Consider the following 15,210-nt stretch of genomic DNA (forward strand, 5'->3'; position numbering starts at 1 on the left):
ACGGCTCTGTGCTGGGTGTGGAGGCTGCTTAAGAATCTCTCTCTCCCTCTCCTCTGCCTACCCTCCTCCACTCCCCTGTTGGCACATGCACGCTCTCTCAAATAAACCAATGAATACATAAATGCAATCACTATGATTGAAGGCATAACGATAGGAGAAACGGTTTTACCCCGGGCACAGATACCTGTTCTGCATAAATTCCAGGCGATTCCAAGTATTTGTATCCAATTCTATCATATTGTAAGCACTATACTGTTATTTAAAACTTCAAAGCTGTAGTCAAAACACAACTAAAATGCCCCATTACATATGTTTTCTTTCAAAGGAATCAACCAATAAAACTGGAAGCAGCCGTTAACTTCAGGTAATCATCTCCATCTGAGAGCTCAAGGCTCCAAGAACTACAAAGAATGTTTGCTGACAAGGTCATGCAAAAAGGATTCCCTGTTTTGATGTGACATTCAAAAACATTTTATGAGACAGTGGTGCCAACTTGACTTCTTATTTATTTGTTTTTAAAAGATTTTATTTATTTATTTGACAGAGAGAGATCACAAGTAGGCAGAGAGGCAGGCAGAGAGAGAGAGGAGGAAGCAGGCTCCCCGCTGAGCAGAGAGCCCGATGCGGGACTCAATCCCAGGATCCTGAGATCATGACCCCAGCAGAAGGCAGAGGCTTAACCCACTGAGCCACTCAGGCACCCGCCAACTTGACTTATCTCTACAGTCACTCCCCCTCATCTGCGGGGAGAAGTTCTAAGACCCCCTCCCCCACAGCAGATGCCGGAAACCTCAAGATAGTACCCAACCCTATACACACTTTGGGTTTTTTTCCTTATCCATACAGACCTATGATAACTTTAATTTATGAATTAGGCACAGTAAGAGATGAATACCCAAACTAATAGTAAAGTAGAACAATAATAATAATATGCTATAATAAAATGTGAATGTGATCTCTCTCTCTCTTTCAAAATATCTTATCGTAGGGCCCTCACGCGTTTCGGAAGGCCGCGCCTGCGCAGGAGGTGAAGTGAGCCAATGACGCAGCATTGTGACGTCACAGTAGTTAACGCTACTGTTGACCTTGTGACGCCACAAGCCTGCGTCAGGAAGATCATTTACGTCTGACTGGGGTTGACCTCGAGTAACAAACTGCGGAAAGCGATGCTGTGGATAAGGTAAGACTACTCTTCTACGTTGTGATTTCTGGTGTAAGGATTTTTTTAAAAAAAGATTTTATTTATTTAACAGAGAGAGATCACAAGAGGCAGAGAGGCAGGCACAGAGAGAGGGGGAGAAGCAGGCTCCCCCTGAGCAGAGAGCCCGAGGCGGGACTCGATCGCAGCACCCTGGGATCATGACCTGAGCCGAAGGCAGAGGCTTTAACCCACTGAGCCACCCAGGTGCCCCGTAAGGATTTGTTTTGTATTGCTAGGAGGGGAAAAAAGTCACTTCTCGAAAACTGCATGAAGAATAGTAGTTCGTCTTTAGTACAGAGCCCTGACGTGGGGTTTTCCCTCTTTTCCTGCTCTCATTACATTCTATTTGCCGATAACAACTGGAATAATCTTCTAGAAATGTAAATAGGATTATTTCAACCTCTGCTTAACTTTCCATTGCTTTTCACATATTTAAAATTTAAACTCCCCTACTCGTGTTATGAAGGTGGAAGGAATGAGTCCTTTCTCACCAGCCTTATCTCGTGACACTTTCCCATTTGCTTACTTGGTTCCAATCACACAGACATCTTTCTGTTCCTAGATAAATGGCCTGCTTCCTTCCGACCTTGCCTTTGTAGTTGCTGTTCATACTGCCTCGAAAGCTCTGCTCCCTGATTTTCGCATGACTGGCTCCTTAATCGGGTTCCGCACTCAAATGGGTCTCTCCTTCCGAGTAAGGTCTTCCTTGCCCTCCAAGCCTAGGGGTAACTTTGATCCCAGTCAACATCACATCACCTGGCTTTTTTCTTTTTTAATTCTGTTTTTCATTATCTGAAATTATCTTGTTCAGTCCTCCGTTTACTTTTTGTCAACCCTCTGCAAGAATGTATCTCCTTGGAGAAGAGTCATTGTCTCATTGTTTCCCTCCATACTTCTGGACTGATAACAGTCTGGAGTTATGTAAATATTTCTTGAGTGGATAAATGAATAAATTATTTCTTTTCTTGGTTGGTTAGTTGACAACCGGTAGAAACTGCACAGTAGTAAAGTAGATGTATTCCAATTAGTTTGTATACACAGAGAGATTAGCAATTATTGTTACCAACTCCAAGGAGATTAGGTTTCTCTGACCTTTGACCTAGTAAGAATAGACCTTTGTCTATATAAAAAATAAATGGCATATAAAAAAATATATATATATATAAAATAAATGGCACTGGTTCTTTAAGAATGTAATCTCTTCAGATTAGTCAATCTGAATAATTAGTAATATAAATTACTAATTAAGTAAATACCATACAAATTAAAAAGAGGGATGAGGAGGGAGTTCAAAAGAGGTTGGAGGGTAGACATTATATAGATCAGCCTAGAGAATTCTTATTCGCATTGTCGATGCCAAGGGATAAGCTTGTAACCTGAAAGGACAGTGACAGAGGGCCTGGCAGTGACCCTCTGATGCTTTACATGAAGAAATGTGAGGCACGTGGTGAGGAAACCAATCTCTGTATTTAAGCCGCATTTAATATAGGGTAAGGAAAGTTTTTCGACAAAGGAAAGTGTTGGGGTTGCAGTGACAGAACAGTCTATGGAGTGTAGGAGAGTGAGTATGTATGTAGACTAGCGGGTAACAAGCGGCTAAAACAGATATGAAGGGTCTTCTGAAAGGGAGACAAAGTTTCTAAAAATAGAGGTTGCGTTTAGAGGGAGAAAGGGGCTATTTCAAGCTTTGTCCTTAATGGAGAGAAATGGAGTATGGGGTTGGGAGCTAGTGGTAGGGAAATACATAAAACTCCTTCTGCTCAACTTTCCATGAACTTTTTGGAGCAGTTAACAGAGGCAGATGTTTTCTTATTTACTTATTTGAGAGGGAGAGAGCACAAGGCGTGAAGGGGGGAGGGGGAGAGGCAGAGAGAGAGAAGCAGACTCCCCACTGAGCAGGGAGTCCACGTGGGGCTCCATCTCAGGACCCCGAGTTCCTGACCTGAGCTGAAGGCAAACACGTAACTGACTGAACCACGGTGGCATCCCTAGAGTCAATTGTTTTCTGCCCACTTGTCACCATTTTAAGCCACAGTGTAGATAATGGTTAGCACAGAGCTAGCAAACAATAACCACCTTGGGCAACTGAACCCATTCCAGGGATGGCTTTGCTGATGTTACACTTTTTATGAGAAAGCTCCCCCACTTGCCTCAGGTAGTGACAATCAACAGGATTCAGCAAGGGGCCAAGACCAGTAGTGAAAGTCTTTCTACGGCTTGGTAAATTTATGAATGACCCTGCTACATTGAAAGTAACTCTGGCTATCCAGAGACTCCAAAAAGAGTTCCTGTTGCTTTGCGAATATGACTATGTAGACTTTGGCTGATGGACAAATGACTCATTGCCCTTGAAAATACTATGGAAATGCTATGCTTTGCATCTGTCTCAGGTTTAATTTGCTTTTGATGGACATTGTGATGGCAAACAATTTAAAGTAAAGAAAAACAAAATGTCATCTTTGGGGGCAGATGCTAGTATTTGAAGTCAAATGTGAGGGAAATGGTTTTAAAAATGTGCTATTTCTCTGTGTCCTTTTATGCTGCAGGGAAAAATTTTTATTCTTACTCTCATTTAAAAGTCTGTGACTGCAGCATTCATTGTAAATGAGAAAACATTGTCCACCTGAATTTTATAGTGGGTACACAAGGGTTTGGCAATAAATCGTTTAGGGGGCCCTGTAACTTCAATTACTGTTGTAATTTCAAATAACTGAACAACTATTTGTGTGTGTGTGTGTAATAATATTCTGTGAAAGCTCACAAATGTTTATTGGAAATTCCTTGTAAAACATCAGATGCTTTTTGTTCTGGAGCATTGGGCTCAAAATCTTTAATTTATTGGCTAGAATGAATTGTTCTAGTACTGAGACAGTATGATGGCCCCTTTAATTCACTTAGCATATTTGGCATATGCAGATGATATATTAATTAAAACAAAACAAAACAAAACAAAACATTAAGGATGCTTTTAAATAAGTTTTTCCATGAAGGCCTGAAAGGGTCCATGCCTCTTCTCCCAGGAAGTTTCCTTGACACCGGGAAAATCAGATTTCCTAAATATAACTTGATATTATCCTTTATTTACCCCAGAAAGATAAGATGGCAAAACAGCACGCCCAATTCAATAATAGATAAGAAACACACACTTTATATTTTCTGACAGCTGTGTAACCTCTGGTCCATTTGGATGTTTAGAGAATTTTTCTTTTTGTACTTTGTGGGAATTTTTTTTTAAAAGATTTTATTTATTCATTTGACAGAGATCACAAGTAAGCAGAGGCAGGCAGAGAGAGAGGGGAGGAAGCAGGCTCCCTGCTGAGTAGAGAACCCAATGGGGGTGCTCAATCCCAGGACCCTGGGGTCATGACCTGAGCCAAAAGCAGAGGCTTAACCCTCTGAGCCACCCAGGCGCCTCATGTACTTTGTGGGAATTTTAAAGATATATGGCAAAGAGTTTATATCAAACAAAATGACCTACTTAAAATAGAAAAAAATTGAACCAGTTCCATTCATCTGAGCCAGCAGAAGCTGAAAAATCCTTGATAATGTTCTTCTCTACTGACTGTCTCACTGCAGAGAGACACTCGTTTAATTTTCTGGACACTCCTCATTTCGGAGGGACTGAAATGTTATCAGCTGGAACACCCCTTCAGATGTGCACCCCAGATTCTCTCCAGGAGACCTTTGGGCTCTTCACTTTGCATTATTATCTGATAAGAAAGGACTCATACCCACATACCAACTGTCACTCAAGTTCCTTCCATGCCAACCATCCTTGAAAGTGACCTAACTGTGCAGGTCTGTCCCTGCTGCCCCAGGGACACCTGGGCTCCCCGGCTTAGTGGATCCACCACAAGGCTCCACCATGCTCTGTGACCCACTCACCACTTAGCTTTAGGTGATCTTCAGGATTTAAGATTTTGTCACCTTCTTAGCCTCAGTTGTCCACATTACCCTGTCATTCTCTACTTTACTCTAATTACTTATGACTCACAGAACTCAGAGACCATTCAGAATGTGAAAGTAGGAAAGGTCTTTAAGAAGTTGAATAATCTGACTTCCAAAAACTACAGTTTCCTCCTTTCTGATATTCATTTCTTTGAGAACTTTTGCTGTTCTCCAGATCCTACATGGCTATTGTGAGAATAATCATCATTAATGGAGATTCCTCAAGAAGTTGAAAATAGATCTACCCTACGACCCAGCATCAGTGTAAGACTGATGATTCACAGACCAGTAGCCCTGAAACAAATAATACATTATATGTTAATAAAAAAAGAATAATCCTCATTACTCACTTTCTAACAAATTGTAAAATTATTTGAATGGACATTGAACCTATTGCTAATTAATTCTGCTTGTTTTTTCTTGGAGCCAACAGGGGAGGACGCGGTGGGTGGGTGGAGAGAGAGAGAGAAATATGTCAGTGTGCACATATCCTTGTATACATGCCATCTGTGAAAAACTGGTGTCTAGTATTCTACAATTTTTTTTATTGAGATATAGCTGACATATAACGTATTAGTTTTAGGTGCACAACATAATGATTCAATATTTGTATATATCACAAAATGTTTGCTGCAGTAAGTTCTGGTTACCATTCAACACTATACATAGTTACAATCTTTTTTCTTATGATGAGAACTTTTAAGATCTACCTTCGCTAACTTTCAAATATCAAACACGGTATTGTTAACTGTAGTCACCATGTTATGTATATTTCATCTCTAGGACTTCTCTATTTATAACCAGAAGCTTGTACCTTCTGACCACATTTACTCATTTTTCCTACCCCTCACCCCAGAATTATAGAATTTAAAGGCCCATTTTCAACATGCCAATTATTATATCAGAAAACTCTAGTTCCTTTTTGCTTTTTTAAAATGAAAATTTTGGGGCTCCTGGGTGGCTTAGTTGGTTAAGCAACTGCCTTCTGCTCAGGTCATGATCCTGGAGTCTGGGATCGAATCCCACATCGGGCTCTCTGATCGGCAGAGAGTCTGTTTCTCCCATTGACCTCTCTCCTCTCATGCTCTCTCTCATACTCTCTCCCTCTCAATAAAATCTTTAAATAAAATCTTTAAAAAAAATGAAAATTTCGGTCTAAAACATGATTTCTTTAATCATAGTCTCACCTTTTTAGAACATTTTTTATTTTGGTTTTAAGTTTTATTTTATTTAAATTCAATTAATTAACATAGAGTATATTATTAGATTCAGAGGTAGAGTTCAGTAATTTATTAGTCTTATATGATACCCAGGGGTCATTACATCATGTACTCTCCTTAATGCCCATCACCCAGTCACCCCATCTCCCCACTCTTGCCCCTCCAGCAATGCTCAGTTTGTTTCCTATGATTGAGTCTCTTATCGTTTGCCATCCCTGTCTAATTTCGTCTTGTTTTTTTTCCCCCTTCCTTTCCTCTTTGATCTTGTGTTTTATTTCTTAAATTCCACATATGAATAAGATCCTATGATAATTGTCTTTCTCTGGTTGATTTATTTCACTTAGCATAATACCCTCTAGTTCCATCCACATCATTGCAAATGGCAACATTTCAATTTTTTTGATGGCTGAGTAGAATTCTATTATATATACATACATACCACATATTCTTTTTCCATTCATCTGTTGGTGAACATCTGGGCTCTTTTCGTAGTTTGACTATTGTGGACACTGCTGCTATAAACATTGGGGTGTAGGTGACCCTTTGGATCACTGCATTTGTATCTTTGGGGTAAATACCCAGTAGTGCAATTGCTGAATTGTAGGGTAGCTCTATTTTCAGATTTTTGAGGACGCTCCATACTATTTTCCAGAGTGGCTACATCAGCTTGCATTACCACCAATAGCATAAGATGGTTCCCCTTTCTCTGTATCCTCGCCAACATCTGTTGTTTCCTGTGCTACTTTTAGCTGTTCTGACTGGTGTGAGGTGGTATCTCATTGTGGTTTTGATTTGTATTTCCTTGATGTGAAGTGCTGCTGAGCATTTCTTCATGTGTCTCTTGGCCATTTGTATGTCTTCTTTGGAAAAATGTCTATTCATGTCTTCTGCCCATTTCTTTTTCAGATTATTTGTTCTTTGGGTGTTGAGTTTGAGAAGTTTTTTTAAATAGCATTTGGATATTAGCCCTTTATCTGATAAGACATTTGCAAATATCTTCTCCCATTCTGTTGGTTGTCTTTTGCTCTTGTAGACTGTTCCCTTTGCTGTGCACAAGTTCTTTATCTTGATGAAGTCCCAATAGTTCATTTTTGCCTTTGTTTCCCTTACCTTTGGAGGTGTGTCTGGGAAGAAGTTGCTGCCCCAGGATCACAGAGGTTGCTGCCTTTGTTCTCTAGGAATTTGATGGATTCCTGTCTCCCACTGAAGTCTTTCATCCATTTTGAGTTTATTTTTATGTCTGACATAAGAGAAAAATCCAGTTTCATTGTCCTGCCTGTGCTTGTCCAGTTTTCCCAACAGCAAATAGTCTCTTGTTGAAGAGACACTTTTTTTCCATTGGATATTCTTTCCTGCTTTGTTGAAGATTAGTTAACCATAAAGTTGAGGGTCCATTTATGGGTTCTCTAGTCTTTTTTTTTTTTTTTTTTACATTTTATTTATTTATTTGTCAGTGAGAGAGAGAGCACAAGCCGAAGGGAGCGATAGGCAGAGGGAGATGCAGGCTTCCTCCTGAGCAGAGAGCCTGATGTGGGACTCATCCCAGGACCCTGGGATCTAGACCTGCGCCAAAGGCAGACATTTAACCTACAAAGTCATCCAGCCACCCCCAGAGATGGTTTTTCTAAAACTAATTTCAATGTGACTAGATTTATATACAGTTTTATATAGGAACTGCTTACCTCTGCAGACAGATGGGCCAAAGTGGGACAGAAAGCTGCTATCCAGGGGCTCAGGTGCCTATTAGAAGTTGATTCCATTTAAAGTGGCAAATTTAAGAAAGGAAATAACAGTGATTCAGCATCCTTTCAGAAATATCAAAATTCTATGTAAAAAGAGAGAATCTATACTTAAATGATCTCAGGATATGAAATTCTATCAATTACAGTTTTCTCCCTATTAAGACTGGGAGTAATTTACTCATATTTGGAAGCTGAAGTGAATCTGTCAGGCTGCCAGAGTTGAGTGTTTGATAAACTAGTGTGTGTCAGAGTCGAGATTTGCTTACTCTATGAGGGAGCCCCCCCTCTCACAGTTGAAGTTGCGTCTGAAAAAATATCTGAGACAACTTCCTGGACTTATTCTGTGTTGTTTCTGTAAAGTCTGAAATTCGAAGGATGATGTTTGGGATCAGGCAGACAGAATATTTAGGTATTCTCAAAAATAAATGGACTCTACTTCCAGCATGAGAACTTTGACCTGAGTCATGAGCAAAGCAGGTGGGAGAGTGGGCAGGGCCGAGTGCTTACACACTTCCGAATCCTTTGCAAGATGTGATGTGCTCTGAGGAACCAGTGAATAGTAATCAGACCCATATTTATCCACCATTGTAATTCTGAAGGTTTTTAAATGACAAATTCAGTAATCTTATAAAATGATAGATTATAAACCACTATTTTGTACTTCATAAATATATAAGCATGCATACTGGAATTCATTTTGATAGGAAATTCATGTCTTTTTAATCAGAAAATTGATGTCATTTATTATACCCCAAGTGTCATTCTATTATTCCTTTCTGGGAAGCCCTGAAGTAAGCTGATCAAAGAAAAGAGCACTACATTGTAAAATGATAAATTTTATGCCGGTTTGATATGAAAAAAGCTATGCTGTATAATGGGAAAAAAATGTCTTTGAAGCAAAAATTTTAGAAATGATTCCCTTACTCTTACTAAATTAAAAGATAACATCTCTTGATCAGAAAGAGTCACTCCCAGGGCCACTTTTCCTTTCCCTACCTCAGAGAATTTTTGTGAGGGGAGAGAGAGAAGATGTAAAACTGTTTATTCATTTATTTTTTCAAAAAATTACTGAGTGCTCATTTTATGGAAGTTTCTAATAGCAAATAGGATCTATAAACTATCTAATCTATAAAAGCAGTTTACATAGCAGTGCATTATGGCTGTTTTCTTTCACCCCGCACAGTGCCTTTCTAAGCAGTATATACAAGCACACTGAGGAAACTAAGGGAGAAGGAACTGCGGACTTCTTGTTGGTTAATGGTGACCACACACACAATGTCTTTCCCCCTCCCTTTGCTATTTCTTCAGTGCAGTCTGTAGTAACTTGAGTATGGAAACAATCCTCAATAAGTGGGTGACTTCCCAAAATTTGGAAGTGTCCTTTGGAATGGATGTTTTAAGTTACCAAAGTCTCACAGAAATCCCTGGAGTTAGATGTAGTTAGAACTGAACTGAAATTCTGCCTTAACATTTATTTCATCCATGGAGCCTTTACTTAAGATTGAGGAAGGTAATGTCTGTCCTGGCTGAAAGCATTTATTAAAGAAATCAGTTATAAAGCACCTGGTGTCTGGCTCAATAGGGTAGGGGGCCTGACCAAGAGTGGTGAGGGTCTTTTCATAACACAAGCCCCCCTGGGGCTGTCTTCTGTGGGATGGGTATAAGATGGTGGGGTGGTCCTTCAAACTGTGAGTCCCCTTGATTTGCACTGAAACTTCTTGGGAGGGAAAATATCTCGTAGTTCAGGGAAACTGACGATTATAAGCATTCAAGAGTATGTAGCAAAGAAAATCTCAGAGTGAACTCAGGACACTGCCAGTTCCACTCAGCCAAATCCCACCAAGAACATACCTATAGATGGAGCCAGGGACACAAACTTTGGGGACAGTGAGGCATTTTGGTAAGAAGTAATAAGGAAGGACTTTCAGTATTTGGACCTGTGCTGGGGATTTGGGAGATGGTTTAAGAAAGCAGAGCTTTACTCTAGATTGGCTGCTGTCAGGAAGGGGGTGGTGGTGGAGAGAGGTAGGTAAGTCTATGACTACGGGAGTCTGTTAATCTGCTAGGGCTGTCTGGAACATTTCCCAACACCACCAAGCAGTTCTCTAGTTCTCAGTGGACACCAACTGGGTGTCCTACAAATTTAACACTGTCTATGTGGAAACAGCATCAGATCTCTCAGGTTAATGGCTCAGTCCCATAAGGCTGTCTCTACTTCAGATGCCAATTCAGATTGTCTCCTTAATTTCTGACTGGCTATAAACTGATTTCCCTCAACTTCCTCCTAGGGTTTATTAATTTGCTATCCTGGCTCATAAAGCTCAGGAGAACATTTACTTACAGTGATTATCAGTTTATCATAAAGAATGCAGATGAATATCAGATGAAGAGGTATATGGAGTTCTGGAAGGGTCTCAAGAACAAGAGCTTCTGTCCCCATGGGACTGGAGTGAACCACACTCCAGGCACAAGATATTCTCCAGCCCAGAAGCTCATCAGATCTTGTTGTTCAAGAGTTTCATCTCCAGCCCACCACTCTCCTACCCTTCACAGAGGTTGGTGGCTGAGACTGAAATTCCAACTCTGTAATCACTTGGTCTTTCTAGTGACCATCTCCATCGTAGGGCTCTGTAAGGGCTCCACCCTAAGTCACTCCATTAGCATAAACTCAGGTGTGACCCAAAGGGATTGCTTTGAAGAACAAGACACCCCTGTCACTTAGGAAATTGCTAGAGTTTAAGCTCTGTGTCAGAAACCAGGATGAAGACCAAATCTCTTTCCTATTATACCACAGGCTGCTGTAACAAATTACCACAGACTGGGTAGCTTAAAAAACCGAATTTATATCTTCACGATTCTAGAGACTAGAAGTCTAGGGCAAGGTGTTGTTAGGGTTGGTTTCTTCTGAGGCCTCTCTCCTTGCCTTGCAGATGGCCCTCTTTGAGTCTTCACATGCTCTGCCTTCTGTCTCTGCATTTTAATCTTTTCTTTTTATAACAACTTAATTGACTCAATCGTATTGAGTTAGGACCCACTCTGGTGACCTCATTTTAACTTATCTTTTCAGAGATCCTACCTCCAAAATAGTCACTTCCCAGGTACTGCGGTTTAGGGCTTCAATGTATGAATCTTGAAGGGCCACAGTTCAGCTGATAAGAGATGTCTTAAATAATCTTATCCAGAAGTTCAGACTAAGGTAAGGCATTACTCATACTAGCGAGGGTAGGGGTATTTGATCATTAATGTGGCTTTGCCACTGTTCATATTTTGCCTGTGTTAGTAGTTTCTGTCTTGATTCACCCTGGCCATAGAACATCCTTATCTGATGTTGATGTTCTATGAAATTGTTTATGTTCAACAGGAGTACACCAAGTCCTACCTGGTAGTGCCAGGCCGACTCCTAGATGTTAGGGACTGCTGTTCTCTTTCTCAGCATCATTAAAAAAAAAAAGAAGAAAAGAAAAAAGACAAACGGAAATATACTAGTTCATATTGCTATCCTTTTAAAACTATCCAATTTAAAACTATGTGTTTTGGTCAATACATCGTAACAGTTTTTCCAAATAGGCTGGCACCTAATAAGTGTGAATAAAACCTCTTCCTAAGCAAGATAAAGTGAAGAAATAAGTTGCAATGAGAACGTAATGCTAAACTATATCACCAGACTCTTGCATAAATTGGTTTATTAAGAACTGAAATAAGAAACAAAAGGCTATCTTGTGATCACTCAGCATAACAGGGAAGGCTGAGCACATACTGCTTAAGTGAGGGGTAAGCACATGACACCATAGACATGGTAACATCTTGGAAGCGACCAAGAAGCCCTTCAGTAAGTGACTGGATAAATAAACCGGTAAATCCAGACAATGGAGTGCTAATGGTTCAGTGCTAAGAAGAAATGAGCTCTCGTGTCATGGAAAGACATGGAGGAAACATAATTGTGTATCACCAAGTATAAGAAGTCAGTCTGCACACTGCTATTTGTATGTATTAAATGTTTCATTACAAAAACTTAAAAGTATTCTGTCTTTATATATGTTATTACATCTGCCTTATACAACTTCCAAAGCTGACAGGATGATCAGGCAGAGACACTGAGATATATTTAAATATCAGGAAGTTGCCAGTTCTGAGTGCAGTGAATTCTACTAGTCTGTAGCAAGGCTACTGGTTATTACCTTAAAGTTCTGTTTAAGAATAATTCCCAGGGCGCCTGGGTGGCTCAGTCAATTAAGCTTCCGCCTTAGGCTCAGGTCATGATTCCCGGGTCCTGGCATAAAGCCCCATGTCAGGGTCCCTGCTTTGTAGGGAGTCTGCTTCTACCTCTGCTTGCTACCCTCCTCTTTCCACCCCCCAGCCCCAGCTCATGCTCTCTCTCTCTCTCCATCTCTCAAATAAATAAGTAAATAAACGAAATCTTAAAAAAAAAAAAAAGAATAATTTCCCATCCTTAACAACTATAAAAAAAGTGACAGTAGTGACTGCTCTCACATGGGGACATTAAAAAAAGGAGATATCAGGGATATTACAACAGTATTAAAGTTCCCTGTATGACTATGTGATACAAAAAAAGTTTAAATAAGCCACCTTCAAGTTTAGCATTGGGGCCTGAAGAAGAAAAAGATATGAGGAATATGTCAGGACAACAGCAAAAGTCTGAGACATTGTTTTTGTGTGGAAAAAAATCCTCCTCGCTGTGCAGAAATCTCTAGAAATGTTATACTCTAGGGTTCGAGAGACCGAGATGAAGCAATATAAAAATAAGCTCTCTTCTGGAAGAAACCCGAGCTGAAAACTGATGAAATAAGAATGGTGCCAAGGTTCAGCTGCATTTTTATCTCACATGCCCGCCTGCATTCAGATTTGACCAGGTCATGAGGTAAAATGGGTTTGTCTGGTCATGCCTGGTAGCCATTTATCTCCATAACGAACCCGCTCAATGACACAAAGGCAAGGAGAGAGTAAATCAGGCCATTTCCAAATGTGATTTTCTAATTTGCCTAAGAGACCGAGACCCTGTTTGACAACTGCCTAGATAATTCCACTGACAAATTATGTTAATGATTATATGAATTTAATTACTTCCCAATTTATACACTACCATTGTCCACGAATAATGCAAAGCCACTTAATCAGGATATTTATATAGTTCCTCACATTTAATGCATTTTAGCAGGTTTTGTCTGTTCTTAAAATAAGGCTGTGAGTCCAGGATCAACAGCTCACTTTCACAGCTGGCGAAGCTACAGTCCACAAAGATTAGTTGACCTACTCTGTTGTGAGGGAGGTATTGGTGTTGTCTTCTTGCTAGGTGGGAAGTGAAACAGAAAAGAAGCTGATTGCTAAAGAAGACATACCTAGTTTGAGGTGGGATTTCGACACAGATTTACTGACCTCAGAGGACTGTCATCAACTACCTTGGTGTATTACCTTTTCTAAATGTTGTTTTTATGGAGGGTTTAGCCAATTAAAAAAAAAAGAGTCACTCAGTTGATTCATATTTCCAAATACTATTTGAAGAACATGGATGCAATTTAGAGTAAATTTCAAATTCTTCTGATGCCGTGAGACATTTTATTTTGATTTCCGAAATATTGGTCCATCTAGAGAATTCTGCTTATATTTACTTGCGTGATTTTACCTAGTAAATTCTAAGAAAAAGTTAACCTTGGTAGAAAAACATCTGCTGTTTTATCTGTGGAGAAACCCTGAGTCATTGCAGTTGATTTCAAAAAGAGTTCAAAATAATGTTGTTAACCTTTACTGTTCATTGTGTGCCCTCCACAAATATGTTTTCAACCTGACAAAATGGAATTGATTACCCATGACTCAATTTCCTTGCTATTTAAATACCATTAGTCTCCAAAGCATTAAAGAAATTAAAATAAGAATATAAGAAGTGACGGGGGAAAATTAACACTGGATGCTATCCCATTTAAAATTTGGGTCTTTTAGTCATGAGGAAAAGCCCAGAGTGACTTTTGGAGACATTTTCTGAGAGCTACTTACCATGTATTTAGTCAAAGTAAACACATGAATGAACTGTCTGCTTTTGCTGAATACTAAATAGCGATAAAATGTTACTGTTCTAACTCCGGTTTCTCCGGCCACAAGGTTTTGAGACCAAGGATGCAGAATGGCTGACACCGACACCCTGCAGTTTAGTTCATCTTCCTCCAGGGGTCACTGGAACCCAGCCTCTGTATAACCATTCCTCCGTGTGGGGGTGGAATAGGTGGTCCTTGAGATGGGTCATCACACTTCTGGAGTGCTTGCCTGGGGGATCCCTTAAGAATCCAAAGCCCGGAAGTAATGCCATCGACTCACTACTCCCGCTCTGATGCCAGGCTAAGCATTTCTCTATAACCCAGCTGCTGATACCTGGGCAAGATGCCTCTCTGGGTGCCCGAGACTTGAGTCTCCTGCAGTGGATGATGATGACCTTTATCTTTTTCGTGCTCTCCTCCTTTTAGGACACTCCTTTTAGGACGTAAAACTGATCCTCCCACACCAGCACATGTCTTTGAACCATTCTGATGGTTCTGAAATATAGTTGAGAAGCTTCCAACCTGCATCAGCCCCTCTTCTCTGGACTTTGGTGCTTTTTCCCCTTGTATTTCTTTCTGGGCAGTCACCTCCCTAGGATTCTGTCAACAGATTAGACATAAGTCTTGTGAAAGCTTTTACAACAAGTTTTTCACTTATAATGTAGATTTCTGCAAGTATGTTGTGGAGAAATAAATTAGGAATGTTCTATAACAATTAGAGAAAAATTAAAAGTTAATTATAAAAGAATTAAACACAAAGCAATTAAGCATTAGGGGAAATAAAAACAAGACATAACATTTAAGTTTAAGGGTGGCATATAAAATTCCAGTTACAAGTTAAGTCCTGGAGATATAATATACAGCATGTTAACTATAGTTAATAATATTATGTGCTTTGGTGAGTGCTGTGGGGTGTGTGGACCTGGCGATTCATGGACCTGTACCCCTGGGGATAAAAATATATGTTTATAAAAAATAAAAAATAAAAAAATATTATGTTTGAAGATTTTGAAATTTGAAAATTGCTGAGAGAGTTAATCCTAAAAAGTTCT

The 15,210-nt window shown here is 39.8% G+C and overlaps 1 long non-coding RNA gene across 4 annotated transcripts in view; it reads left to right on the plus strand.

Annotated features, from left to right (window-relative positions):
- The first annotated feature begins 1,003 nt into the window (after positions 1-1,003).
- The window catches only part of LOC116594308, a 47,833-nt gene continuing 33,626 nt past the window's right edge, over positions 1,004-15,210 (plus strand). The window contains exon 1 of one of the 4 annotated variants that reach the window (XR_004287151.1): positions 1,004-1,180. This is a non-coding gene — a long non-coding RNA (uncharacterized LOC116594308). The remainder of the gene's footprint in view (positions 1,181-15,210) is intronic. The other 3 variants (XR_004287152.1, XR_004287150.1, XR_004287149.1) reach the window with 3 other exon arrangements.

Source organism: Mustela erminea, chromosome 6, assembly GCF_009829155.1.
Source record: "Mustela erminea isolate mMusErm1 chromosome 6, mMusErm1.Pri, whole genome shotgun sequence".
Taxonomy (NCBI): domain Eukaryota; kingdom Metazoa; phylum Chordata; class Mammalia; order Carnivora; family Mustelidae; genus Mustela; species Mustela erminea.